We start from the raw sequence: 27,525 nt of genomic DNA, 5'->3' as shown, positions 1-27,525 counted from the left end.
CACCCGTGCAATGGCGGGCACTCACCTAGTAATGTATTAAAATGTACAGGTTGTTAAGCTTTAATACTATCGGTAATTGCATACATACTAATGCATCTGCATTATACATATGCATACACCTATACACAGACCTACATGTACACCAATAAATAAGTAAATATATATATACATATATACATACATATTTTTTGTATGTGTACATATTATAATATTTATTACTGTTAGAAGCATTAGTTTTATACATAATAATATAAAATGAGTGCTAAATACTTTAAGTGTAAAGTAAATTATACTGTAACATAAAATATGAAGAGAACTTAACTATTAGTCAATTGCTGCAAATTTGTTTAAAATAGATATAGATCAGTTTCATCAGGTGATAACTTAGAGACAACAATGTTATAAATAATAAATAATATATTATTTATGTATTTATATATGCTGATGTAGAAGAAAGTGATCTAAAAGATTATCACTGCACTAATAAAGTGTACTGTAGAAGTTCCTATAGTGTGTATTTCCTATAACGTAAATTCCAGATAACAAGTAAATATTATACAGTTTTTGTTTTGCACTATATAAGAAATTCCATATAACGAAAAAGGTCAAATAGGAGCAACTTCCTAAATTTGATTAGAATGGTAACATATGAGAAGCAGACGATGTACATATAGTGTTATATCTATACACAAAAATATCACAGTTTTTGTGTATTTTTTTGTTTGTCCAGCTAGCTATAGCTATTAAAATATTACAATGACAAATCCATATCACAGAAGATTTGATCTCAGAGCCACCCCCCCTCCGCCCCCCCCCCCCCCTCCCCGTGTGGCAGGCAATCAAATAAGCTACGCGAGATTGATGGATTCACTGAGCAATATATGTTATTATTTGGGTAAAAATATGCACACTGCGCATCGCAACAATAATTTATGCTTGCTCTCACGGTTCTTATTAGTAAGTACTCAAAGTACCAGGTTACTCAAAGCAGTCATTGGCAAGGTGCTAGGCGAATGGCAAGAGGCAGGCAACTAGAGTACCTGTCACTGTTTATAAGCTGTTTTTTATACCCGTGCAATGCCAGCCATTCCGCTAGTCTATTATATATACAACTTCCATGATATTTAGTTCGTGGGGATAGATTGTCAGATGTGTCGACAAAACAGAAAATAAGTTGCTGTGCAATTGTTAAAAAACACTTGAAGACGATTGATTCGTTCAGGCGTTACAGTGTTGGTCTACTAATCTAAATGTCACCAGTTGGGAATGTAGCTAAAAGTTATCTTTTATCCTAACCTTGACCCCTGGATACGGATAAACGACGAACAAGTAGACACCAATTTTTTATAGTAAAATATATTTGTGTTTTGCTTTATTGTAGAAGTATAAACTATTTGTTGTTAGTCTCACTTTGCAGAGTATAGTTAATTGCTGTCTAGAAAAAATAAACTAATTATTGTAAATGGATGTCAAATATGTGTGTTTCTTATCAACTTGTTGTAAATTTACTGCAATCATAATCTATAAAATTAGTGATATTGGTCAGAAAAAGGAGCCAAGTTGTCAATAAAAACCAATAATATTACAGTTACAATACAGCCAACAAATTAAAAAGTCAAGTCCAGTTATTTTACTTTTGTATGGCCAAAGGGGTGACTTTGGAAAGATCTTGGAATGGATTGGGCAATTTTTGTGTATTTTATTGTTTGTATTATATAAAATCCCTAAAACATATACACATTTCTGGACTGAATTATTTACCTTGTAGGACTTCACTGTATAGAAATTGTGTGTTGTTATATTATTATGCTCATTTCTCTCAGACTTAAATGTGGAAGGACTTATTTTTTTGTAATTCACTCAGCGAGTTGCATCATAATTTCTAATACACGTACCTTGTCACGTTGCGCGGCATATACACCTTCGTATTTCTTTCATTAATTTGTAAGATGCAATTCAGCAAATAACATAGCAGCATATTAGTTATCCCGACGTAATCAGCAGACCCACTACTAAATTTGAATTTCAAGAAAATATTTTCTCGATTTTGTAGTGTGAAAATTGTATATCGATATATTGATATATTGATATATATTGATATATCGATATATCTTGGATGACCTTGTATGAGCAGAAGATTGCTATTGATTACTGTTAGAAGACTTTCCCTTCATCCCGATGCTTAATATGACTAGTCTAACTAGGCACTTGCAGTTCATAAAGTGGAAAGAGTGTAAAAACCTTTTGCACTTGGGTGAGATTTTTTATCATGAGAATCGCTAAATTAAAGAAACTTCTATTAAAATTTGGTTGAAAATGTTCAACACAAAACTTTACACAAAGTTTTAGTTTTCTGGTTTCCACAAATTTTTCTATCAAAAACTATAAAATATAATGAATAATAATTTTAAATGAAATAAAAATAAATGTTTTGTTGGTCGTTGAAATCAAGATGGTAATCTATGCGGAAGTTTCAGGCAGAGTTGTCATTGCAGTTCGATGTGTAAAGATGAAGTATGAATTCCAAAATAATCTCAAAGTAAATTGGAAAAGTTTTTGTTACAGTTAAAGTATAATTCATAAGCATGTTAATCTCCACACACCATTAACACCTGCAACACCTGTCAAATCTTGATCAGCTTCCCAGCAACTTTTTCAACAAATGAAAAACTCAATATTTGACAAGCAAGAAAACTTTATAAAGATTACCAGGTAGGTCTTACTAAAGCTGTACTAAATGATTATTTCAGTGTGCCTTGGTGATACACCTGGCTGTCTCTAGCGTGTATACCCCACAGCTTGACATACTGATAGATTCTATGAATCAAATACTTTGCATGGCTACAGCGTGGCTATACCACACACCAAAAACGCTTCATGCGTGCGCCACACACCTGGCACATCCAGACTGATGATGAATTTTATATCCCACAAAGTCAGACAATGAAAGAGCTAAAGTGGGTAGGCTAAGTTTATGGTCAGGGTAAAATTGTGGAATAGCTAGGAATGTGTGCATGTAAGGAGTATTTAGTGCAAAAATACAAAGTGCAAAAGATTGCAGGCTAGATCAAGGACAGCTTTAGAGTTTCTGGCAAATGAATTGCTAGATTTAATCTAGATAATACAATGATAACTACTTGAAACAGCCAAAACAAAAGGTCATAACCCTTGGTTGAAGGTTAGTCAAAAATTAGTTAGTATGTGGTTAGTAATGGAAAGGTCATAGCCTTTGTTTTTCAAAGAGAGTGACAAGTTGGCAGCCTTGGCTAAAAAAGTTGAACACATAAATGTATGTGAATATGGTCAAGAAAGATACAGCAAGAGATAGCTGATGTATTTAGAATTATTCTATTAGTAGAACAGAATTAAATTCTACTGGATCAATGACACCACAATATCTTCTAAAGTCTCTTTTTTCATAAACATGTAGAACACAGGAGAATTAATTTTAATAAGTGGTTGAAACCTGATTTTCAAAGTTGTTCTTATTGCTGCAATGATATTTTGCTCTGGTATAACTAATTATATTTATATCACCTCTAAATTAGACCTCAGTTTAAATGCATCTGAAGATGTTTACACTTACACTGCAATGAGTGATTGATATCTACAGCATTGTCAAAGGAGGAAGTGTTTTCCGAAAGCCAATGACAATTAGACACATTGTTATATATGATATTTCTTCTGAAATTTGTTGTTTTATGCTATTTTTTATGACAGTTTAGTTCCTCGTGCCCTGATTTACATTTATGATGCAGCGTAATGTATTGAAGAGTCGCTATGCTACTTTAACTTAAATAACCATTTATGTCACCCAATGAATCTAAGGCATCTCATGTAGCTCAATTGGTTAGCTTATTGCCTGGGGAAAGGGTGGTTACGAGATCGATCTTTCGCGATATGGATTGTTCGTCCCAAGAATTTAATAGCTACAGCTGGACAGACTAAATCACAGGCTGAATCACAGACAGACACTGAGATTTATGTATATAGTTACAACATGAAATGATACAATAACAATTGCAGCCTCAGTTCTTGTAGCATTTCTATCCCTCATAACTTACGATAGTTTGGGATTGTAGAAAAAAGGTTTAATGTATACTCACTATAGAGTTTGATGAGCACTCCATGGAAGGTTCCGCTTCCATCAGATATAAATCTGAAGGTTATACTGTCAGCAACTGGATGAAGATACAGAATTATTCGATCACTCAAATCGGCGCAAATTTTCTTTGTGTGACGTTGAAACCCTCTGACTCCGATTATCTCCAGGTAGTCATAGCGACATTGTTCGAGCTCAATATCATGCCTGACAACTGTATCTAATCGGAGAAAGGAGTCATGGGATAGACCAGTGAGTGTTATAGAAGAGTTAATGTTATCTCTGTATTTATTAGCTGGGTAGCCAGAGTGAGTCGTGATGTACAGCGGGGTATCTGAACGTACCAACCGATTATTGTTATAGCCTTCATCAATTGGAAATGGATCTGCAATGAATATATTAACATCAAATCAGAGCTATTCTATTGTTCAGTAAATTATACTGGTGTGGTGTGGTGTCATTGAGTTATATATATATATATATATATATATATATATATATATATATATATATATATCTATATTTGAAAAATTATTGCGAAAAAAGTAAACTTTCAGTATTTGCGTTACAAATTTGTTTCGTGCGAAGCACTCCTCAGACGCAATTGATTCATATATATATATATATATATATATATATATATATATATATATATATATATATAAATAAATATATATGCAGGCTGTGCAAAGAAGCACCTGAGACCATCCAACACATTATCAGTGAATGCAAGCAGCTTGCAGGAAACGCATACACTGAGCGGCATAATCATGTCGCAGGTGTTGTGTATAGAAGTCTGTGTGACGAGTATGGCCTTAATAAACCACAAAACTGGTGGGAAGCTCCTGGTAAGGTCAATGAAAATGACCGCGCTAAGATCCTCTAGGATTTCTACATCCAGACTGACAAACATGTCCTGGCAAACCAACCAGATATAGTGGTGGTGGACAAGGAGAACAAGAGAGCTACTATAATAGATATAGCAGTACCCAATGACTAAAATATAGCCAGCAAAGAAAAAGAAAAGGTAGACAATATCTCCCTCTTGGAGAAGAGATTAAAAAAGGCTGGGATGTAAGAACAACTATAATCCCAGTAGTCATTGGCGCACTGGGCGCAATAACACCAGCGCATAAAATGTGGCTTGCCAAAATACCAATGGCAATTAAATCAGGTGAGTTGCAGAAAGTTGCGCTATTAGGAACAGCTAAGATCTTGAGGCGAGTGCTCAAACTCCCAGGTCTCTGGTAGGAGACATGAGTTAGAGCAGAAATTACTACCCATATAATAGGTTAACCGGGGTGAAGAAAAAATTTATATATATATATATATATCTATTTATATATATATATATATATCATTTATATATATATGTATAATTTATATATATATATATATACTGTACTATAATTACAAACATGTTATAATGCTTTACTATTGATACAACATCATGGACATCCACACACTGTTAGTCTACTGATGAAGGAACAGTGTTATTCTCTGTGCATAAATCACTCACCTGGAAATGATGCCAAGATGACACTGAAGCACAGACAACTAACTTTGAGTAAGTGAAACATCTTTAGGGAGTTCTGTAGTGGCCAGGCTTACTTTACCAACTGTAGTTCCTCTAACATGAATTGTAACTTTTGTGTAGCCTAATTGTTCTGTGATTGGTAGGAATAATTTGTTGCTTAGTATTCCCGCCCCCTTAAGGGTTGACTTGCAATGCAGTTTAGATTACAGTTATTTGGTACCAAAAGGCTCATCCTGGGTTACTCTGCTGCATTGTAGGTTCAAAATATGTGGAAATGTGATTACAAGCGCTTAAAAACTAAAAAACGAGTGGTTACTAAATAAAGTCATATGGTCATATTATCAGCTATGTTAATATAGATAAAGGTAACTGATTCCCTTAATATCTTTATGTGATATATAAAAAGGAGTCAGTACCAGATATATAAAGAGTTAACATTTATAACTACATTATAGTTTTTAGTAAAATAATCTCATCATATCATATAAAACATCTGAATATAGTAGATATTAACTCTGTAAGTCTCTCTTTCTAAGGAAATATGGCTATATTAAAACAAAAGTGGATAAATGTGTGAATCCAATAGAGTCATATGATATACTCTAGTAATATTGTATACTATCTACTTGTGCTTGTTTGTGTTACCTCTTTATCAATGAAGTTAGTGTACAAACAGATATCCAACTTAGTTAATTGTAAGTGAGCAGAAACTGAAAACTTTTAAGCGTTTTCTATTCTACCATAACATAGGCATACAAGTATATTGATGTAGTAGTGAGGTGTATCTTCTTTATAACATAGACATGCAAGTATATTGATGTAGTAGTGAGATGTATCCTCTTTATAACATGGACATACAAGTATATTGATGTAGAAGTGAGATGTATCCTCTTTATAACATAGACATACAAGTATATTGATGTAGTAGTGAGATGTATTCTTTTTATATAATAGACATACAAGTACATTGATGCAGTAGTGAGGTGTATCCTCTTTATAACACAGACATACAAATATATTGATGTAGTAATGAGATGTACTCTGTTCATAGCATAGATATACAAGCTCAGTGGCATAATAGTAAGAAGTATTCTCTGCATAGCATAGACATACACATATTTTGATGTAAATGTGAGATGTATCTTCATTATAAGCATTGACATAACTAAAAACTTGCTGTTTCGCAATATTCTCGATGTACAGTTTTTATTCATCAGCAATAAGCCTGATCAAAGGAAAAGAAGGCGTTTTTTTAGTGCTTTTGGAATTGTCTTTCTGTTATGCCAGAGCACTGTGACCAGGGCTGTAGAGACCGACTACCTGGTCACCATCATCACAAGGCCGAGCCTTCCAGTTACTGAAGAAGGCTAGGCAACCGTTGAGTACACTCGAACAACCGTGTAGAAGACCGAGCAGAAAAGAAAGAGACAAGTGGGTTGAGCCTAAAAAGATGAAAGCGTATATAAAAAGCAAGATTCAATAGTTTTGGCAACTGTACGCGCACTCTCTGCATGCTTGAATGTGATTAATCGTCTGTCACATTTGAATGCTTATGTTTATTTATTCATTAAATATGTATATATATTATTGGTGGTTAACACTTGGAGTTGTTGTGTTGTTTATTGGCCTTTCATTTCAGATGATAACATCAAGTGTCAAAACAATAACCACCAATCAAGCACCATCAAGCGGAATACCTCATTAAAATAAAGGGATTCTAGCCTATGGCCGTTTTTTATTCGCTCATTTTGTAGCTTTCAATAGCTTGTAATCACATTTCTACATATTTCTAACTTACAACACAGCGGAGTAAAATACGGTGAACCTTTTGATACCAAATAAGTCTAATGTAAGTTTTGTTGCAAGTCCGCTTTTAGGTAGCTTTAGCACTGTATGTTTATGGTAGTGACGCGCTCCTCCTTGTAATATCCATTTCATATTCAGTAATTTAATCAGGCCTATCACCGTATGCTTAGCCTTTATCTAGAGGATTACTAAATGACGTCATATGGTGCACACTTCTTATATGGCTATTTTATATGCTCTTGTGATAAGTGATATCATAAGTTATCTAAAGTAAACAAGATAGAACAAGTACCTGACAGAGTGGGTGTCCCTAAAAAGCCCTCTGTACAAAATAATGAGCAAAGCTTATATTTGAGGTCGAGTAGTAAACCTTATGACCCTAGTGTAACAAACTTTTGATTACAAGTTAAAGGTGGTTTTTAAAATCCCTTGCTAGGCATCTGCCCATGCTGCCCTTCGAACAGTTTTCAGCACTCCTAATATGACTAAGCTTGGGTCAGACAATATGTTGAAGTGTTTTGAGGAGAGATGAAACTGGGTGAAGTCACAACACTTCAGCTATAACATGCTCCTCAACTCACTGACTCTTCACACTGTCAGTTTTCGGTTGCTTAACCTTAGAGGTATAATCTTGGCTCACTAAAACTCAAATAGGCTATAATTGCATGTCGACATCTCTCACGATCGTAATATCCAAGGACTACTATGGAGCACAGAGAAGACACTAGTACCAAGCCAGTCTGATGAGCCGGATAGATGTACCAAGCCAGTCGGGTGAGCTGGAGAGATGTACCAAACCAGGCCGGTGAGCCAGAGAGATGTATCAAGCAAATCTGATGAGCCAGAGAGATATACCAAGCCAGTTTGGTGAGCCAGAGAGATGTACCAAGCCGGTCTGGTGAGCCAGAGAGATGTACCAAGCCGGTCTAGTGAGCCAGAGAGGTATACCAAGCCAGTCTGGTAAGCCAGAGACATGTATCAAGCCAGTCTGGTGAGTCAGAGATATATACCAAGCCAGTCTGGTGAGTCGGAGAAATGTACAAAGCCGGTATGGTGTGCCAGAAAAATATTCCAAGCTAGTCTGGTGAGCCGGAGAGATGTACCAAATTAGTCTGGTGAGTCAGAAATATATACCAAGCCAGTGTGTTAAGCCAGATAGATGTACAAAGCCAGTCTGGTGACCAAGAGAGATGTACTAAACCAGTCTGGTGAGTCAGAGATATATACCAAGACAGTCTGGTGAGCCGGAGAGATGTATAAAGCCAGTATGGTGAGCCAGAACAATATACCAAGCCAGTCTGGTGAGCAAGGGAAATGTACCAAACCAGCCTGGTGAACCAGAGAGATGTACCAAGCTAGTCTGGTGAGTCAGAGATATATACCAAGCCAGTCTGGTGAGCAGGATAGATGTACAAAGGCAGTCTTGTGAGTCATAGATAAATACCAAGCCAGTCTGGTGAGCCGGATAGATGTGCAAAGCCAGTCTGATGAGCAAGAGAGATGTACCAAACCATTCTGGTTAGTCAGAGATATATACGAAGCCAGTCCTGTGAGCCGGATAGATGAACCAAGCAAGTTTCATCTGCAGGAGAGATAATCAAGTGGAGTCATGTGCACAATTACATGTATTTGTTGTTTGGTGGTGCAGTTGGTAGTGTGCTTGGCTGCAAAGAATACATGAGCTTTATTCTTGCGTGGAACAATTATTTTTTCCTAAAACCTTTAGAGTGGCTTTGCACAGACAGACGGACATGGTTCTTACTACTGTAATGATATCGCCATGACAAAACCTGGAAATTTGTTTATTTGTATTTATGTATACTTCATCAACCTGAGATACTGTGGAAGATGCATTTGATTGATATGCATCTATCTACTCACAGGTTTGTACATAAGTAACACTTCACTATCCTGAGGGAATGTGTTGATTTATATCGTTGGTCTTTTGGAGATACATAATTTAATATTCATTATATCTTTATAAATCTACTACTGCTGCAAACAGCAATCAACAGTAATTTTTTATTGTTATCACTGAGTACTCAAAATATAATCACACTTATTCAAATTAAAGACTTTCTCTTCTAAACCAGACACTGCCGCCTACTTACAAAAAATCACTAACAACTATCAGAATTGTCAAACACACCAACATAGCTAACTGCAAACTCACTTTTGACATGACAAAGCCTCCACCCAGAGCTCCTATTGCATACTTAGATCATAGTCTACTTGAATGTTAATTTTTACAAAATCGATATCACAATGGCCGCAGTTTGATAATTACTTTCGACCTATGCAGCCAAACTATCTCACACCAATTACGTGTTTTTCTATACCAGGGAAAACAGAGCTAACAATCAAATTTTTCATAAAATTGGCAATACTCTATTGAAGCCAATATTAGCTCTATTGAATTATCTATTGTACTCATTTTTATTCCTCATTACTTTAAAAGTGTAATCAAAGTTTTAACAAGAGTTAGGCATATTTAGGCATGAATGGGTCGTATCACCTGTCACCAGGTACCATTTGTATAATAGGCTTGAATGGGTCATAGCACCTGTCACCAAGTACCATAGGTATAATAGGCAAGAATGAGTCATAGCGCCTGTCACCAAGTACCATATGTATAATAGTCATGAATAGGTTATAGCACCTGCCACCAAGTACCATATGTACATGTATAATAGGCATGAATGTGTCATAGCACCTGTCATCAAGTACCATATGTATAATAGGCATGAATGTGTCATAGCACCTGTCACCAAGTACCATATGTATAATAGGAATGAATGTGTCATAGCACCTGTCACCAAGTACCATATGTATAATAGGCATGAATGTGTCATAGCACCTGTCACCAAGTACCAGATGTATATTAGGAATGAATGTGTCATAGCACCTGTCACCAAGTACCATATGTATAATAGACATGAATGAGTTATAGCCCCTGTCACCAAGTACCATATGTAAAGCGGGCAAGAATGAGTCATAGCATCTATTACCAAGTGCCATATGAGGTTCGCAATACAGAATCATTAAATATTAATGTGTTAGCCTGAACTGTACAGATTATAATTGAACAGGTTATCATTGTACACTTTTTAGTTATTGTACAGATATATATTAAAGCATCATTGCTTCTGATTGCATACACAGTATTTATTGTGACTGGCACAGAACATGCGTAGCTTGTATTATTTATGACAATAACAGCAATTATACTGTACAACAGCACAGCACAAAGGAGAAGAACATTAATGTCAAAAACAAAAAATGAACAAAATAAAATTTCTAACAAATTAACAGGTGGATAGTGCATGAGAAAACTTATATACACATATGTACACAATACATACTTGTATAATACATACATGTACAAATCTACAAAGTACTTGTAGATCTGATTAACTGCTGGAGCCAAAATGCTGCCTCAGAAAAATTGTAACGTGTACAACAATCTGTATTGCCAATATAATATACATGATGATGTTGTGGCAGAGCTGAAGGGACTGACTACCGGGTCACCGTGGTCACTGAACTGAGCTTCCTGCCATCGGAGAAGTCTCGGCAACTGGTGAGTAACCTCAAACAAGTGAACAAACAAGCACAAGTTTGAACGATAAATATGATATGATACAATATGATATACACAATAATATATAATGTAGTAAAAATGATCACTCTGTTTTGCATATTGATTATATAATTTAATGTTAAATTTTGAGCAGTCAGCTCTTGATTGTTTTAGACGCATCTGCGCTGATACTTTTGTTAGTGAGGTGTAGAGTATTTGAGAAAGCAGGGCAGGGCAGAGCAGGGAACACCTATGTAGAACAGGCATAGGCTGATGTTATGAGCAGGAGAGAAACAGAATCTTCTGTAACAAAAAATAATTGCAAGGTATCAGAACCACTTGATTTACTATAATGTCAGCTTGAAAATAGGAGATTAGCTGTGGATCTTGTCAAAGTCAAAAACTTGTGCTGCTCATGTTTTATTTGACTTCACACAGCTTTATTAAAATACGTTGAAGTTTTCCTATGCTTCATCGCTTTATAAATAAAAACAGAGAGGTGAAAGGTAAATTAAGATAGCACTGACAGGTAGCTAGTACACTCAAACCTATACAGTCAAACCTTTACAGTAAAATCCCGTCAGTCAAACCTTTCTAGTCAAACCTCCACAGTCAAGCCTCTACAGTCAAACCTATACAGTCAAGCCACTTCAGTAAAACCTTTACAGTCAAACCTCAGCAGTCAAACCTCTTCAGTAAAACCTCTACAGTTGAAACCTCCACAGTCAAACCTCTTATTCAGATGTCTACAGTTAAACCTATTTAATCAAACCTCTTTAGTCCAACTTCTTGAGTACAACATCTGCAATGAAGTCTGAAACATATTGGAGGCAAAATAAGAGGCAATGCAAAACACAGTCCAAGCATCTGCCTTGTGTGGGTCAACTTATGTCATAACATTATTTGATGTTAATACTTGTAATTATATTCTGTTACAAGATTATTATTTTAAATAGTTTTGGTCAGAACTTTGTTATCGTATATTCGTTCAGAGCGATTTCGTTTTCATTAAAATTGAATATCTTTTTCCTGTGCGTTTCGTGATTTATGTCAAAACATCTTTCAATGGTGAAAATCCACCAGCTAATCAAAAAAAAGCAGCAGACAAGATCATCAAGCCAACAAATAAGCTATTATCATTAACAGCAGCTTCAATGCATGCTGACTTGTGAGCAAATCAGCTTAAAATATCTCTGACCTGCTTTAGCTCTTATGGTTAGTTCATATATTCTCTTACAGAACATAGGATGAAACTTATATTAACTTTATTTGAGTCTAAAACAATATATCTGTTAAGGTTTAGTGGTGACCAGTCAACATTCGGTTTTATAATGATTGTCTCACTTTATCATTAAGTGAGACAGTCGATATGATTGGGTACTTATGAAATTTATGCTATTGGTCAATTGCTCAATGTAAAGTAATTTTTTGCCAAAGCACAAAATATAGCTTCTGTCATCATTGGCTGCATTTTTCAGTCAAATAAACCAGTAAAAAATTTGGTGAGATAGGACTGCTTATACGAAACTAATGTTTTATTTCTTCCAAAGTTTCCAAGGAGTAGAGTCTTTGTGTGGACTAGGGATAAGCATTTTTTGTAACAATGTGTCTGTACATTTGTTATAGAATCACAGTTATTCTAGACTCAGTACAGGGTTCAACATATGCTCAATGCGTTTCAAGCACTAGATAAAGTCTTGCCTTTGGTAGTACTTTATGAAAGTGCAGTTGGGAGAGCATCGAACATGCCTTGTCCATACATCCTCTCCACAATCAAAGGCAAATAACTTTTAATCACATGAGAAACAAGTCACTGACTCTCTTCTTGCATAAACAATAAACGATGACGACATTAGTACAACAGGATTAGGTGGTTGACCTATCACTTTTACTACCTTCAACATCAACAAGCTGATTCTATACCTGAATAAAAGCATAAAAAGGCCCAAAGCTTATTGATTTGCTTCACTGACCCCGAGGATAGTTCAGAAATGTTGACTTCCTCCTATGTGGCACCGCCATATCCAGATGCGCAGCTTAGCGGAATTGGATTCCAAGGCGCTTCTTGCTGTTTTGGCCCGTGGCACTATTACCATCAGCGATGCCTTTTTCCGTCTATGTCGCATCCTCAAATATGTCTGGTATATTTCTATGAAGCTGGTTTTTCACCTACAGCGGAGAAGTGAGAACATTCAAGTTTACTAAATAAACCCCCTTCTCACGGTTGAACGTATTGGGATGAGAATGCTATTTTTCAAGCTATGTCTCTGCTACACCTGCAACATCTCTCACTCCACAGCCATTTGTTAAAGTGTATTTAGATTCCAAAAGCACAGGTTGTATATATGAGTGTCTGCTGGCACGAGATGAGCATTTGCATGGCGATGTGCCAGAAAAAACCGTGACTCAAAGTTTTCGCATATGTTTTAATGCTTTGAGACTGTGACAACTGAGCACTTGCTTTATAACAAATTCGTTGTTGTACTCAAAAAATAAGTCGATGAATTTGTTCATAGATTTTCAGTAGAGTTATGACTGTGTCTGTCACATGTCACTGAAAGCATCAAGTCAAAGATAGTTTCTCAATACATCAAGAACTAAATGAGGGTTTCTCATGATAAATACTTTCTGACATGATGTTAATCGTAACCCTGCAGGGTAGAAAATCTGAGAATGCCTTATGAGCAGACTATTTATAAGGTAATGATTAAACTTTGAATATCATTTTACGCAAAAAATATGGATTTTGTCTGCAGGCATACATGTACATAGATAAATAATATTGCTTTTCCTTCAAGAGCAAGCGGTTTGCCACCTTATCTCAAATATTTCCTGGTGACTTTAAACTTTGTTTAAGAATGTTTGAACTGGATAACGTCAGTGATATTTCTGATTATCAGTGATTTGTTAGCCATCACATTCTACTTGAAGATGAAAGATAAGTTAATTATTAGCTGGCCACATGGCAGCTTAAGCAAAATATTTGACATTGCCCAACAATGGTTTAGCGTCAAACCAAAGCAGGAAATGACTAGCCTAATTTTGCTCAACCAATCATGAACAAACTATTCTTCACACCTGGTTAATTAAGTACCCAACTAACAATTTTAGGTTTCCAGAACGTTCCAAGGATGTTTCAAAAAGTCCCAGAAATGTTTCATCGTAACGTTGTCACAAGATTATTTGTAGACACACTTTCAACGTCCCAGCAACGTTGTGGGAAATATATTGCTGGAACGTAACTCTCACAACGTTCCAGTAATGTTGTGGGAAATACTTCGCTGGAACGTATTTCTCATAATGTCCCTACAACATTGGGGGAAATACGTTGCTTGAACGTATTTTCCACAACGTCCCAGCAACGTTATGGGAAATACGTTGCTGGAACGTATGTCCCACACCATCCCAGCAACGTTGCGGGAAATACGTTGCTGGAATGTTTTAGCAAATGATCTCGCATAACATTCCCACAATATTTGGAGAAAATTGCGTAATATTCCACGGACATTTTTTCCATAATATTGTCTCAAGGCTATTAGCTAACATCCCAGGAAGGTTACGCCTAGAACATTGATGGGACATTAATGCGTAGTTTTCCAACTTTAGTATACAGTATTCCTAGCTACTGCGCATTGCTTTCCTATCCACGGTAGTCTCGCTGATCTGAAACAAAATTTAATGGCGGACAAGTTGTTGACACATAGTTGGGCATTGGGCTCACCGAACGGAATGAGTTACATACACGTTAGCGTGTTAGACGCCATCGTAGCATTAATCTATCGGAAGATAGACAGTCACCACACGTTTGAAGCAATCCGTACATGTGGCGGTCTGGTCAGCTGCAATGCACTCACACTGTCGCGTCATTATATGACACTTTAATGCCCCTGCAGAGCCTAATAGACCTTAGTCATTTTTGCGATATGTCTAATGAAGTGAGAAAATTGAAATTTGTAGTGACTTTTCATTTCATTTACATAAATCATTCAAAATTATTATTATTTATTTTGATTATTTTGTTTGTTTTATATCTGTAATGAAAAATCTATAACATCTTTCATTTGCTTCATTTTAAATAATTCTTTGTTATGAAAGGGTGACAACTTCCAAAAATTAATTCATGCGTTTTTTAACCATTTTAGCTAGAACGTTAGAGGAAAAGGTTTGCTAACATTATTATAGGTATAACGTTGTTACAAAACATTGTTATTGAATCTTCCAGCAATGTTACAGGATTGCTACTTTGAAATGTTTTGGTGTAAACATTCACATAATATCGTTTTCTAATATATTCAGAACAGTATGGCGTTTCACCATTATGGAACATTGAGCAGATGATCTAGTGCAAAACACCTACGACATGGGGAGAATGTTACAGAATATTCCACAATCATGCCTTCCATGATGTTGCCTCAAAGATATTAGCTAACATTCTAGGAACGTTTTCGTGCAGAACATTAGTGGGGTGTAACTGTGTAGACAATTTCTAACATTTTGATGTTTCACAGAATGTTCCTCTAATGAATTGCATACAACGTTACTGTAATGTACCGAGCATAACCGTCGACAATATTCTTTTCCTTAAACCATACAACATTCCACCAACATTACGCCTCCGAAGCAACCTAATGTTTCTATAATGTAACATGCTTAACCTTCACACAACATCTCTTCTTAAGGCTGACGGACATGCAACAAATATTGCACCTTAGATATATACGAAGACTATTACTAGATTATTCTTAAAATAATCTTTGTGAGTATCTCAATAGTTAAGGTATGGTTCCGAAGCTGTATATTTTGGTACAAACAGTTGCTTATAATAACAAAACATAATATGAAACAATAAAAATATAGCTATAAAATGACTAAACTCTATATATATATTTTCATCATCAAAACATGGCAGAAAAATACCACAACCTTTACACCAGAATAAATTATATATCAATGATTCACAGAGACAAACAAGCAAAGCTATGATCATATTTGTGAATAATGCTACAGTCCACCCAATGCTTTACCACATTAGACTAAAGTTCTAAAAGAACCAGTTATACAACTATGTATATATGTTACACCATAATGTTATAGCAACATAGCAAGCCAATGTTATACGCATGTTTGCACTCCAACATTTCAAAGTAACGTTTTTGCAACATTGCTGGGACATTTAATTGAAAGTAAAAACAATATAACACCATAATGTTCTAACTACATTGCAAGGCAATGTTATATAAATGTTTACGATGGAACATTCAAAGGTAATATTTTGAGAATTCCTGGGACATTCATTTGAATGTAAATATGATGTCACACCATAATATTCCAACTACATTGCAAGCCAATGTTATATGAATGTTAACACTCAAACATTCAAAAGTAACATTTTTGTAACATTGCTAAGACATTCATTTGAAAGTAAAATTGATGTAACACCATAATGTTCTAACTACAGTACAAGCCAATGTTATATGAACATTAACCCTCAGAAATTCAAAAGTAACATTCCTGAAACATTGTTGGGACAATTATTTGAATGTAAATATGATGTCACCCCATAATATTCCAGATACATTTCAAGCCAATGTTATATGAATGTTTGCACTCGAACATTCCAGAGTAACTTTCCTGGAACATTCCTGGGACATTCATTAATAATGTTTGCTAACGACGTTATGATAACGTTAGCAAAGTATATTCCTGTAACATTCTGCTGAACGTTATGATAATATTTTTGCACAACATTCTATGCAACGTTCCTGCAACATTGTTGGAACATAATTCTACAATGATCATCAAGTAACGTTTGTAGAACGTTATGACAATGTTTGTTTGGAACGTTATTTCAGCGTAACGTTACGGAACATCTCAGGAATGTCGTTGTTAGTTGGGTAGTGATGTGTCAAACAACTACAATCACATAACATTGAAAAAAGAAATGGCTCAAACAATATATTGTGGCAGACGTTGCATTTACTTTATTTACTCCTAGAGGCCTTATACTGTCTTGTCATTTTAAATACCATGATTCGTCTCCCCTGTATGTTGTATATGCTTATTTCTTATTACTCTGTATGTTTTTAATCGGCGACGCCAATAATTATTTAATCATACTTATACTTCTTTTTATATTTTTATTATATTCAGTTTCGACTGTGTGCTATGTTTTACTTGTTTTTGTACATATCCACCTTCCTTTTATATGGTAGTAAATTGGGTGACTTGGCAAGATGGGCCAGGCTCCCAGTGGAGTTGTGAATGCCTCGGTTGTACATTGATTGTGACGCTTACAGTCAAATACAAACATATTCACTTTGAACTCGTACACTTTTTCTCTGCCTGAAACAGGGGTGGATTGCAGTAGCCAGTTAAGGGAAGGCGCTTGACCTTAACAATATATTTGGTTTAGAAGTTGATCGCAGATGGCATACACATATGTACCTCAGCTGGAATTGAAACACCGTGATGGAAGGATGTCACCGTGGAAGGTGACAATGCATAAAATAGCTACACTAGTCAATTACTATCTCAGTAAACAGCCATTCTCAAAGCTTAAGGTAAAGAATAGGGTAAACCGATTAATTAGGTACACACCTAGAATAAACTTGCAACCACCTTGTTCATGGTTTGTCTTGACTTTTGATTTGAATTCAGTGTCACCAGTTTCCTCAAGAGTGAATTTGCAGTCCAACTGGCAAGAGATACATTCAATTTTTAGTAGTCAACCATCATCTGTAACAATAATTGATCAGCATTATAGTCAGCACTGATACAAAGGTCACAGGTCAGGTTGTCTGCAAGTTGGCTGTTTGCTCATATGGATTTATGTTGACATGATCATTTCATCTAGGTAACACTTTATCCAGATAACACTTAATCCAGATGGCGATTTATCCGAATAAGACTTTATCAAAATAATGATTTATTCAGTTATTAATTTATCCAGATAATGTGTATCAGTAACAGTTTATTTAAAAACAGCTGTCAATACTAAGCATTGTATACAAGTATATATGTATGTTGAACTACTTCAGGCTGTGCAGAATTTCACAAAATTATCAAGTCTGAAACACAGAGGCAAAATAGTCATCTACTTCTAGGCATGCTACTTCAAGGTAAAAAATAAGTGGCATTGCAAAACACTCTACAATCATCTGCCTTGCGTGGGTCAATTTATACCACAGTATTATGTAAAGTTAATACTTGTAGTTATATTATGTTACAGGATTATTGTTTTAAACAGTTTTGGTCCCATCTTTGTTATCATATATTCATTCAGAGCAATTTTGTTTTCATCCTAAATTGAATTATTTTTTCCAGTGCATTTCACATTTATGTTAAACATTTTTCATTGGTGATAATCAGCCAGTTAGTCACACAAAAAGCAAATGACATCAAACCCATCAACCATCAAACCCACAAATAAACTAGCGTCCACTAATATCATTAACGGCAGCTTCAATGCGTGTGGACTTGTGAGCAAACCAGCTTTATGTATCTCTGGCCTGCTTTAGCTCTCATAGTTAGTTCATATATTCTCTGACAGAACAGAGAGTGACACCTTGTAATAAATAACCTTATTTGGACCAAAACAAAATCTCTATAAAGACATAGTGGTAACCAAACAACGTGGGGTTTATAAAATCTTTAGGTGAGTCAATGAAATTCATGCTATTGGTCAAATGCTCAATATAAAGTAATAATGCCAAGGGGCAAAATATCGCTTGTGTCATCATTGGCTGGATTTGTCAGTCAAATGAACCAGTCAAAATTTGGTGAGGTAGGACTGCTTATACGAAACTAATGTTTAATTTTTTTCCAAGGTTCGTAGGAGTTTTGTCCTCATGTGAACTAGAGATAAGCATTTCTTTTAACAGTAGATCTGCTGCAATTGTAACCAACTCACAGTTATTCTAGGCTCGCTGCTAGGTTAAACATATAGTACATGTGTTTCAAGCACTCGATTGACAATGTCTCGTCCTTTGTAATACCTTACGAAAGAGCAATTTGGGAAGCATCGAACATGTCTTGTCCACACGTCTTCCTTTCCGTGATAAAAGTTAGAGATCTTCGTATCACTTGAGAAACTTATCACTGATTCTCTTCCTGCGTGAAAATAAAATAAGTGATGATTATGTGAGTAGTATAGTAAGATTAGGTTGGTGACTTTTTACTACCTTCAACATCAAAGACCTGGTTCCATACCTGAATAAAAACATCCACTGTCACTGAGCCATCCAGTTGCTTTACTGACTCCGGAAGAAAGGTCAGAAATGTTGCCTTTCACCTGTTCGGTACAGCCATATCTGGATGTGTAGCTTGGCTGAAGTTGATTACAAGATGTGTTTCGCTGTTTTTACCAGTACCTTTATTACTGTCAGCAATGTCTTCCATGTTTCATCCCCCGAAAAGGTCCGGGATATTTTTGTGAGACCGGTCTTTTTTTACCTATCGCAGAGCAGTGAGAAAATTCAAGTTTACCAAACAAAGCTTTTTCTCACAGTTGAATTTATTAGATGAGAACTCTACTTTTTAAGCCAATGCTCTGCTACACTTGCAACATTTCTCACTTTACAGACAGTTATTAGTGTAGTTGGATTCTAAAAACACAGGTAGCATAAATGAGTGCGTGTCGGCACTGGATGAGCACTTGTGGGATGATGCACCAGAAAGAGCTGTGACCCAAGTTCTTCACATATGTGGTAATGCTTTGAGGATGTGACAACTGAACATTGCTTTATAAATAAAAATTACTCTAAAAATAAGTCAATCAGTTTTTTCATCGATCTTCAATAGAGTTATTATCGTCTCTGTCACATGTTGCTGAAAGCAGCATGTAAAAGGTAATGCCTGAATACATCTATAGCTAAATGAGCGTTTCTCGTGTTAAATACTTTCCGACACGATTTCATTCGCAACCCTACAGGGTATACAATCTGAAAACTTCCTATGAACAGACTAATTATAAGGTGATTATTAAACAACAAATATCTCTTCAAGCAACAAAATATTGATTATTTCCTCAAGCATAAGTGCATAACATTGCATTTCCATCAAGAGCAAGCAGTTTACCACCTTGGCGCAAAGATTTCCTGGTTACTCTAAACTTTGTTTTAAAATGTTTACACTGGCTAACGTCAGTGATATTTATGTTTATCAGTGAATTTTTAACCATCTACTTATAGACATGCTACTCAAAGGTTATAGATAAGATAACTATCAGCTGGCCATGTGGCAACTTAAACAAAGTTTTGTGTCAAACCAAAGCAGCTATATCAAGGATATGACTTGCTTAATTTTGCTCAACCAATCACAACCAAACCTCTCGTCACACCTGGGATGACTCAGCTGTGGTTTATCAAACAAGTAAAATTGCATAACATTGAAACAAAAAATAGTTCAAACAATATCTATTTGGTTTAGAAGCTGATCGAAGTTGGCATACGCATGTGTACCTCAGTTAGAATTAAAATCCACCTTAAAGGTAACAATGCGTAACATAGCTGCACTAGTCAATTACTATCTCTTTAAACAGCCAGTCTCAAAGTTTAATATCAAGAATAAGGTAAACTGAGTAAATAATTACGAACCTCGAATAAACTCGCAATCCGGTTTGTCTTGACCTTTGATTTGAATTCAGCGCAACCAGCTTCTTCCATAGTGAATTTTCAGTCGGACTGGCAGAAGATTCATTCCATAATTATTGGTCCATGTTATCTATAACAATAATAATCACTGGTCAGCATTAGCCAGCGCCACTGCAGAGGTCAGAGGTCAGAGGTCAGAGGTCAGAGGTCAGAGGTCAGATTGTCTGAAGGTTGGTTGTTCGCTCGTATGGATTTAATTTACTGTCTGGGAGAAGCACACTGAGTGAATGCTAAAAATGGTTTTATGGGATTCGTCCACTGGCTCGACCAACGAGATGAAAAACATTAGGAAAAGTCGCAGCATTTTTAACCATTTTTCATGGATCATATAATAATTTTAGTATTTTTGTTAGCTATGATTACATTCAAGTTAAGTCAAAATGAAATCTTGGAAAAAATTGTGGAATAATTGTGACTTTTTGAAGAATTATCCATTGCCATTCACAAATAAGCTCAGTCTTATAATCAACGTGGCTACAATTGGCAGAGTTGATTTTTGTATTAGGTACTAGACCAATCAGCAGTGGAAACTCATCAAGCTTTATGTGGAACCCGTCGGCTGCAAAAACTTTCCACTGAGGAGATTTTGATTTGGCTATTAATTATCAAAGGTGTGTGTTGTGTGTTTTTTGTAGTTCCATCAGTGGTAACGCTGCGTGGGAGATGATTCGCCATGAAACTCTACTTCCTGAATGGCTAGTTTTGAACTGTTAAAGAAGGAAAGTTTTATGAGTGGCCTGTTGGCACCTGTCAACACTAGCTGTGACTTGTTGTTGCTTGTTATTCAATAACTATAACCTGCTACTGCAAGTCCTTGATGGGCAATACAAAATAATACAACTTACGACTGCCATTTTAATCTGTTGAAAAGGTCAAGCTGCTGTGAACCACCAGTTATACAAGCATCAAGTGTAGCAGCATCAGTTTGGAACGCCACACCTGATGTTCCAATTACTGATTGGGTGACTTCTAAACTTTTATCTCTTACTACACCTATTAAACAACACAGACAGCATAGCACAAACAAGTAGTTTTCTATTTGGATTAGTTTAAAAGGCAACCCTTTTCTGTCAACATAGCAATAGATTATAAATTATTCATATAGATTAGTAGCTAATTACAATGAAACTCTATGAATAAAAGTTAAATTCCGATGACACCAATGAGCAAACGCAAAAGTAAACCGATTTTGCATTTAATGGAAAAGTAATGCATTTAATGCATAAGTTATGGTTAACTTTTGCCAAAAAAAATGTTCAACATCAAAGCTACAAGTGAATGAGGTACAGTGCACCCTCAGAATATAGTTTTGATACATTCCAGGGTTGATATCGCCTAGTGAAAAAACTGTATGTAGGAGTATAAAAACCGTAGTAATTATAAAATGCAAACAACCCCTGGTAAAAATTGTCAACATTTTATATACATGTAAGTGCAGTACGTTTGAAAAACTAGGAAGATGATAGTATGTTAAGCTTAGTAACTATAGTTACCTGTAGTAACTTTATTGTACTTAGTGATTATGGTATGCAATTAAATGTAACATTACCATGTATCATAGGGAGTTCTTACCTTCAAGACAGATGTTTGTATACCAAAAACTTTGAAATGACCTCAAATAGGTTTAACTTACTAAACCCGCACACACAGACTTAAAGTTAACTTTTTTATCTATTTTAATAAATTACAACTTCTTATCACTCAAGTTTTATCATTTATTAGTTTCTTGTCATCGCTTCCGCTATAAATTTTAACATACATGTTTAAAACTTTTGTCTACCAACATTGGCAAAAAGCCCAAGCGATGCTGTTTCCAAATAGATTTTTGTTAGCACGTTAAGAGAAGTTGTCTGACCACTCATCTTCTGTTGAAAAGATCGCAACTACAACTTTGTTACTGGTTTCAATGGGAAATATTACCGTTTTTGCATGAAAAGTAGCACAAAGTAACACCTTATCCTTGGATCAAGCAATACCTAATTCTTAGCCCAAGTCAGAGGTGTGCCCCCTTTTTAGAGTGGGGGCCGTTATGGTAAGTCAAGCTTAGGCTGGGGGCCACACATATCACAAAATTATATCATAGTATATCACGGTATATCACAAATAATTGAATTACCATAAATTTATATATTGCAAAACGTGATTCTATCCATCATGTGCTATTCCCATTCTCCACAGTCAATATATTTATTTCAACTACATGTGATTACAAAAAAAACAAATACATCAATATATTGGCTTTAACAACATGTAATTACAAAGTCAACAATTCGACAAAATATTGGTTTTAAATACATGTACATATAATTACAAAAAGCATCGAATGAAATTTATGTGCAGTGTCCTTGTTGAAGAGATATTGCTGTGCTAAGTTTTCACTGGTAATGGTACTGAGCATACTACTCTCAGTGAGCCACTTAGTGTTGCTTCTCTCGTACAATCCTGTCTAGGTCAGGTTTAATGTCTGAAAATAAAATCCTGAGCTGCTGAGCTAGATGCTCATCGGTTAGTCCAGAGTGATCTTTGTTTTTGGTATGCTTCATGCAACTGAAAAACTGCTCACATAAGTAGGTAGAGCTGAAGAGGCTGAACATTTGAAGAGCATGTTGAAACCAGCTGAAAAGAAATCATGATAAAACTCTATGAGTTCGTGGCAGATATGTTGTTGTTTGAGACGTTCGTTAGACTGCAAGTCAATGAGCTCCATATGTAACTCGGCTGCTACACTGCTAGGGTTGACAGAAAATGGATCGGCAACAAATATCTTTATCTTTTTTCCAGTTTATGCAAACTGAAACAATATTCTTGCAAATTCAGCGGATAGATCTGACACGATGTTGTCGAATTAAATTGCTCAGAGTTAACCTCAACACTTTGGCCATTCTGCTGACGCTCTGCCAGAGTTGTAAAGTGAGCATAATTCTCTTCTCGGAGTTGCTGCTCCCACTGCTCAAGCTTGTTGTGAATGCAGTGATTTATCTCCAGAGTGGACTGTTTCTTTCGCTGTAACTGAAGATTCATTACTGACATATGCTCTGTGATATCAGCTAGAAATGCCAAATCCGTGATCCAGAATTGATCTTTGAACTAATCACACTCATGACCCTTGTTCTCATGAATAAATCAATCTCTGGTAGTAGACTGTAAAAATTTCGCAGTGTTTTAGCTCTGCTGAGCCACCTGACCTTAGACTATTATGCCAGACCTTTGTATTCACATTTTATCTCCGAAAGCATAATTTTAAATTGTCAATGGTTCAATGCTCGTGATCGAATAAAGTTAACAATAAGTACAACTAGACTCATAACATGATTCATCCTCAGAGATTGCGCTGGTAAGTTTTCTTGATTAATGACACAATGGTACCCCACAAGAGGAACATCCCAGCAGTAAGAGCTGAGCAAAATACCTATTACTCCAGTGTTTTTCCCTGTCATTGCAGGTACTCCATCAGTACAAATGCCAGACATCTTCTGTAGTAGTAGGCTGAACTCAGCAAGTTCTTTTAATAAACTCTCATAGACATCTTTTCCAGTTGTTGTGCCATGAAGACTACTCATTGTTAGGAAATACTCAGTAATGTTGAACTCAATATCAATGCCCATAATATAATTGCAAGCTGAAAAGTGTCAGACAGATCGGTGCTCTTATCTAAGGCACTGCTGAAATAAACAAACTTCTTAATTTGGGCTTTCGTTGTATGCTCAATGTTCTTACTCAGATTTTCCGCTCTTCTTTCTATGGTGTTTCTTGACAGAGCAACAGTTTCTAAATTGCTCTTTTTATTAGAGCAGAATTCATCCACAAACACTGCCAGTGCCTAAAAATAATAAAGCAAGGTTAAGATAAATGTGATTGATAGTTACTAAAATATAATAACATTGACAATGGCAAACTACACAAACTTTTGCTGAAATTTATATTTTAATTTTGAGTATATCAGGCAACGCAAGGGGTTATTATTTGCCTCTGTCTTTTAAGGTGTACAACTTCCCGGGTATAGTTGTTTTATGCAAATCTTACCTGACATAAATTTTAAAAAAATGCTTAGGTAATGCTAGGTAATACCTAATATTTAGACTAAATGATACTTAATCTTTAGACTAAATGATACCTAATCGTTAGACTAAGTAATACTTACTTCTTAGATTAAGTATTACATAATACTTATAATAAGTAATACCTAATCCTCAGACTAAGTAATACCTAATCCTAAGACTAAGTAATACCTAATCCTTATACTAAGTAATACCTAATCCTTAGACCAAGTAACACCTAATCTTTAGAATAAGTAATACCTATTCCTTAGACTAAGTAATACCTAATCTTTAGTCTAAGTGATACCTAATCCTTAGGCTAAGTAATACTTACTTCTTAGATTAAGTATTACATAATACTTATAATAAGTAATACCTAATCCTCAGACTAAGTAATACCTAATCCTAAGACTAAGTAATACCTAATCCTTATACTAAGTAATACATAATCCTTGGACCAAGTAATACCTAATTTTTAGAATAAGTAATACCTAATCCTTAGACTAAGTAATACCTAATCCTTAGACCAAGTAATACCTAATCTTTAGAATAAATAATACCTAATCCTTAGACTAAGTAATACCTAATCCTTAGACCAAGTAATACCTAATCTTTAGAATAAATAATACCTAATCCTTAGACTAAGTAATACCTAATCCTTAGACTAAGTAATACTTACTTCTTAGATTAAGTATTACATAATACTTATAATAAGTAATACCTAATCCTCAGACTAAGTTATACCTAATCCTTAGAATAAGTAATACCTAATCCTTAGACCAAGTAATACCTAATCTTTAAAATAAGTAATACCTAATCCTTAGACTATGTTTTACCTAATACTTAGACTAAGTAAAACCTAATCTTAGACTATGTTTTACCTAATCCTTAGACTAAGTAATACTTAATCCTTAGACTAAATATTACCTAATCCTTAAACTAAGTTGTACCTAATCCTTAGACTAAGTGATACCTAACCCTTAGACTAAGTAATACCTAATATTTAGACTAAGTAATACCTAATCCTTAGACTAAGTAATACCTAATCCTTAGACTATGTTTTACCTAATAATTAGACTAAGTAAAACTTAATCCTTAGACTATGTTTTACCTAATCCTTAGACTATGTAATACCTAATCCTTAGATAAAGTAATACTTAATCCTTAGACTAAATCATACCTCACCCTTTGACTAAGTAATACCTAATCCTTAGACTAAGTAATACCTAATCCTTAGACTAAGTTATACCTAATCCTTAGATTAAGTGATGCCTAATCCTTACACTTAGTAATACCTAATTCTTAGACTAAGTAATACTTACTTCTTAGATTAAGTATTACATAATACTTATAATAAGTAATACCTAATCTTCAGACTAAGTTATACCTAATCCTTTGAATAAGTAATACCTAATCCTTAGACCAAGTAATACCTAATCTTTAGAATAAGTAATACCTAATCCTTAGACTATGTTTTACCTAATACTTAGACTAAGTAAAACCTAATCTTAGACTATGTTTTACCTAATCCTTAGACTAAGTAATACTTAATCCTTAGACTAAGTATTACCTAATCCTTAAACTAAGTTGTACCTAATCCTTAGACTAAGTGATACCTAACCCTTAGACTAAGTAATACCTAATCTTTAGACTAAGTAATACCTAATCCTTAGACTAAGTAATACCTAATCCTTAGACTATGTTTTACCTAATACTTAGACTAAGTAAAACTTAATCCTTAGACTATGTTTTACCTAATCCTTAGACTAAGTAATACCTCACCCTTTGACTAAGTAATACCTAATCCTTAGACTAAGTAATACCTAATCCTTAGACTAAGTTATACCTAATCCTTAGATTAAGTGATGCCTAATCCTTACACTTAGTAATACCTAATTCTTAGACTAAGTAATACCTAATCCTTAGACAAAGTGACAGCACAAGTAGTATGTACTTAGCTTTCAGCTACTGTTAGTTTCAAGGATCTGGTCCATACTCAGGTAAATTGTGGCTAGCGCTTCTTTAGCAAAATGAATTGGATGAATCAGAATGAATTGGACTGTTAAAGAGGTTATGACTTTAGCGATTAAAAAAAATTTGATTGACTTTGAACATTGACTTTCAACTGCAACACCACCATGAAGTCTAAACCTAAATGTAAGTAATCAATACAAAAGTTCATAACTAGAACTAGTTATATGAACAACAACACTCATGGTTTGCACAGCACAACCATAAGCAAATGAAAGAACGAGAACATATTTAACAACTGAAAAATATATTATAAAAGTTCTTACCTAGTACCTTTTGCCTCCTGGTGAGTACATGTAACTTTGATACTTTGTGTAACAAAAACTCTTTTAGTAATTAGCCACAAGTTGGCGGACTTGCTTATTTTAGGTAGGCAATCTAACTGCTTGCCCGTCTGTGAGGTCCACTAGCACCCGCCTATCATGCGATGCCAACACTGAAGGCATGGAAAAATGTAAACTGATGCACGTGCCAAGCACCATGACCCAAGATCACTGCACTGCGTAATATAAATGATGGAGCAATGTGCTTGATGAATGAAGAGAGAGATAACTCTTTTAGTTTGGTCTGAGGGAAGTGACCATAATAATAAACAATTATTATCCTCTATTAGTTTTAGTCAAGTAATTATATTTTAGATTAATATGTTTTACAGCAGAGCATATAAATATTTAAATAATAAATTATTTATAATATTATTATCTCCATGTTATCACCTGATCAGAAAGATCTATATTTATTTTAAACAAACTTGCAGTAATTGACTAACAGTTAAATGCTGT

This window comes from Watersipora subatra, chromosome 6 (genome assembly GCF_963576615.1).
Source record: "Watersipora subatra chromosome 6, tzWatSuba1.1, whole genome shotgun sequence".
NCBI lineage: Eukaryota > Metazoa > Bryozoa > Gymnolaemata > Cheilostomatida > Watersiporidae > Watersipora > Watersipora subatra.
Note: the sequence above shows the minus strand (reverse complement) of the source record.